General features: G+C 40.3%; 1 protein-coding gene across 1 annotated transcript in view; it reads right to left on the reverse strand.

Moving 5' to 3' along the window:
- Positions 1–4,568, reverse strand: part of SND1 (staphylococcal nuclease and tudor domain containing 1) — a 458,234-nt gene that overhangs the window by 413,824 nt on the left and 39,842 nt on the right. The window lies entirely within an intron of this gene.

The following is a 4,568-nucleotide window of genomic DNA, read 5'->3' on the forward strand; positions in this document are numbered from 1 at the left end:
GGTATATTAAAAGTTTGGTCCAGAGTACCATATTAATATTTAAAATTCAATAACAAACAGGTTTCCTTAATACTTGGAAAAGCTTTGATAAAACAAATACTCCTTAAGGAAACAAGTATTTCCTAAAGGAAACTTTGGTGAACACTCACTTACCAAGGGTCAGTTCACCAAACTGGAAAGAAATAAGTATCTAGCCTCTGTGGGAAAACCTCCAATTTCTACTAGTCAGGAAGAACGTCTCTAAAAACTTTTAATGCCTACTGAAGGAACATCATCCTCATAGGACCTAATGTTTATGCTAGTGAGTCACTGGTCAACAAAAAAATTCACAATGGAATTCCTGAAAAGGACATATACCTAACCCTACCAAAAAAAAAAAAATCTACCTTCTCTAATCTTTCTTTCCTAAACCAGCCTTCTCAAGTTGTCTTCATCTAGAATTGAGCAAATTTAGTAACTGCATAAGAAATCAGGTAAGACAGGCCATCAGGAGACTCCAAGAGATATGCAGGAAACTGACCACATCATTCCTCACAAGGGCAAGAGAGCACTCAGGTAAAGAATTCTTATAGAAATGAGGCCAATACTATCCATGTGTCCACACAGATGACACCCAGGCAGAAGGCTACCTGATGGAGCGGTCTGTCCCAATAACTCTACGATTCAGGAATAGAGAAATTTGCTCAAAGCATTTGTTGTTGATCTCCCAAAACAACTCTAAGATTAAGGAATAGAGAAATTTGCTCAAAGCATTTATCACATAAGGGTCAGAATGGTCTAGTAAAAGAATAACTATGGTCTATTAAAATGATATTCCAGAACTCCATCTAAGAAGCAAATGGCCTTTTAGTAGTTGAGACTTAAAAGTACCTTGTTCCTTTAGAAAGCCCAACACAGCAGGCAAGCTGGCAGCTCACTCTGCACTCCAGGACTCTAACAAAGTTGTGATGTCTACCACAATGAAATGGTGGTAGACATTTAATTCCAATCTTCTCTTTGATCAGGTAGACTCCTACAACTTCTGAGACAAGAATAAACACTAGACAATATAAAACCTTAAAACTAGTTATTCTTATACATGGCCCAATGTCAATACTTCTTGTCCCTCCTTCTCTTCTGACTGTCCACTGTACCATTTGACCCATACCTGATAATCCTGCTCTGCAATCTCTCCCCCATCACCCCAATCCTCAAAGGCACCAATGAACATGGGACTGTGACAGGCATTATTATATTTCACATGAAATTAACATATACCTTCACACACAGCAGGAGTTCAATAAATCTGTGGGAAATAAATATACAATTCCCACAGTACCCACCAATGCAGTATCTAAGCTGCCTGGAGTAGCCAGGCAATACTGGGGATTAGCCTGGAACAGGGCAGGGATGGCTGGAGACATACAGTGGAGCAGCTTTCATTGCCATAAGACTTAGAAGAGATCTTAGTTTCTTTGAAAGAAGACACCGTAAGAGAAAACAATGAATAATCAAATGTGATACTAGGGATAGTGATACAAAGGGAAGTAAACGAACAATGTCCTCGATTCTTTTTGAATATTAAAAAACTAGACAAAATGCTCCAAAGCAACAGAAAGCCGGAGGGAAAGAGTAGTGCTACACTGCATAATCCACTGACCCCCATTCTCCAAAAGGAGACATTTAGGTTCTTTTCCTCATTATTCAATTAAATATTTTTTTCACTTTGTTAGGTATTGATCAGGCACAAGGACCTAGAGATGACAGAAAGGGATACTTCATTTGAAGAGCTTACAATCTAGTAGCAAAAGACACACAAACAAGAAATGAATGGTGTGAATGCTATGACAACACAAAGATGGCATGATGAAAGGAAATGTCAGGTCTGACTTCTCAAGCGGTTAAATCTTAAAAGACAGCAGGTATTTACCAGGCCACACAGGTGGGAAAGGAACTCCTAATGGAGAGAGCAGCGCAAGGAGGCAGAACTCAAGTGGCCAATGAGAAGACCTAAGTACTGCAGCATGGCTAGGGCTTAGCATTCCAGAGGGGGCTCAGTAAGAGAAGTCTGAAAGTCAAATCACAAATGGGCTTGTATCTCAGGCTAACGCATTTAGATTTGTCACAGAAATAGTGAGGAATAACTAAAATGTCTGGAGTATGAAGAATCACTGAAGAGTCTGGGAATAACACTGAGGAAGGGAATAAATGAAATTAGGTTTCAAAAAGATTTGGAACATATGGAGAAAGAATTACAGGGAAAGAAAATGAAGGCAAAGAGACTATTATTTCAACATTGTAAGCACCTTATCAGACTTGAACAAAGAACAATAGCAGCATTAATGAAATGTCAAGGATGGATAAGAGAGCTTTTGAGAAGGCAGAATCTCTAGGTCTTGATAAAGGCCTGGATGCTGGTGTGGGGGCTGGCGAGGAGTGCCAGAATCAGGTTTGGGAATCAGTTAGCATTATTGGTAACTTGCATCAGAGCAGCTTTCAGGACACAGTAGGAAGAAAACCAGATCACAGCAGGGGAAGGAGAGATCAGATTTTTAGGAAGGAGAAATAATAACTATGGGCTAGGAAAGGGTGAAATCTCTAGCTGTGAAGTACATCAGCTCACAGGGATCTCTAAAGAGTTACTAGGAGAAACTGAATTGCTCTGGAAGAGACAAAAAGCACCGGACTATATAAATATATGAAGCTGTAATGTAATGCTAGGATCAGATGGCATACTATCTGTTCACCTAGGAGAATTCTAATAAAATTTCATTGTCCTGTTAATGTGGATACAGTTGCGTTATTCTAGAACAAATTCCAAATGGCTTTGTATTTGTCTTCCCAAAGTTCTCATCCACAAAGCAGGAAATTAAAATCCAACCATTTTTCTTAGTGGCTCCACTTCTTCTTTACATCTAGGAAAATGAACTTGATCAGCTCCAAGAAAGGTCAACACTCTCCTCTCAGAAATAGTCAAGCTGTCACATATCACACAACTGAAAAGAAAAGAACTACTCAAAATGCTAATTCTTTGGTTGGTACCCAAAGTCTGAAAAATACCGAAAGAGGGCTCGGGGCTTGTGGCTCAAGCGGCTAAGGTGCCAGCCACATACACCTGAGCCAGCAGGTTCGAATCCAGCCCGGGCTCGCCAAACAACAATGATGTCTGCAACCAAAAAAAAAAAAAAAAAAAAATAGCCAGGCATTGTGGCAGGTGCCTGTAGTCCCAGCTACCTGGGAGGTGGAGGCAGAAGACTTGCTTGAGCCCAGGAGTTGGAGGTTGCTGTGAGCTGTGATGCCATTGCACTCTACCCAGGGCAACAGCGTGAGGCTCTGTCTCAAAAAGAAGAAAAAAAAATACCGGAAGAGATTTTATCTTCAGTGCTTAATCTAACAGTACTAGGAGTTATGTGTAGTAAAAGAAATTAACAAACAGCAGCAGTGACTACCACAACTGATAATTTATTAAGTACTTTATAAGCACACACTAAGTATTTCATATCATCTGGTTTAATGCTGACTAAACATACCTTGGGGTATACATTATTATTTCCAATACTTACAGTCACGAATGGAGGACCATGAAAAAGAACTTTTTTTTTTTTTGTGGAGACAGAGTTTCACTTTATCACCCTCAATAGAGTGTCATGGCATCACACAGCTCACAGCAACCTCCAATTCCTGGGCTTAGGTGATTCTCTTGCCTCAGCCTCCCGAGTAGCTGGGACTACAGGCCCCCGCCCCAATGCCTGCCTATTCTTTTGTTGTTGTTGTTGTAGTTTGGCCAGAGCCAGGTTTGAACCCACCACCTTCAGTATATGGAGCCAGTTGCCCTACCCACTGAACCAAAGGCACCGCCCTTCAGAGAACTGACTTTAATCTAAATTGATTAAAATTGACCTAATTGTTTTAATCTGATTTTAGTCTGATTGCTATTGGTAGCAGAACTGTGGGTGATTTTTCTCTAGTTTTACTATCTATTACATTGCTTCAATATCTTCCTAATTCTGACAATATCCTTTATTATAGATGCTAGAAACTAAATGCTTTCCATAAATACAAACCCCTATGAACTCTGGCCTTTTCTTCTTCATCTCCTTGGAAGGGAATAGATTAAGAAAGCTGAGGGGCCAACCTGTTCGATGTCATTAAGGTGGGGCAGAGAACAAAAAATTACAATCCAGAAACTTCATTTCTGACAGCCAAAGTATTACTAAAGGAGAGCCAAGTACCAATGTTTCCAATTGTAGAGGAGCCACAGGAGCCAAGAAGCCTAACAATGCCTAGTTGGTACTCACAGCAGCTACCTCAATCAGCAGTAACTTAAAGGATCAAAGCAGACCCCAATGAAGACTATTGGCCAGGGTGGGGATGGAGCATGGAGAAATGATGAAAGAAGCTCAGATTCTCAATTCATCATAACACAATAGTTCTGAACTACTCCAAATAAGCTGCCTTAAAAAACTGATAACAAAGCTCAGTGCCTGTAGCACAGAGGTTATGGTGCCAGCCACATACCCCAAGGCTGGCAGGTTTGAACCTGGCCCAGGCCTGCTAAACAACAATAACAACTGCAACAAAAAAAAAAA

Source organism: Otolemur garnettii, unplaced genomic scaffold (assembly GCF_000181295.1).
Source record: "Otolemur garnettii isolate 467f Iridium unplaced genomic scaffold, OtoGar3 scaffold00037, whole genome shotgun sequence".
In the NCBI taxonomy this organism is placed as follows: Eukaryota; Metazoa; Chordata; class Mammalia; order Primates; family Galagidae; genus Otolemur; species Otolemur garnettii.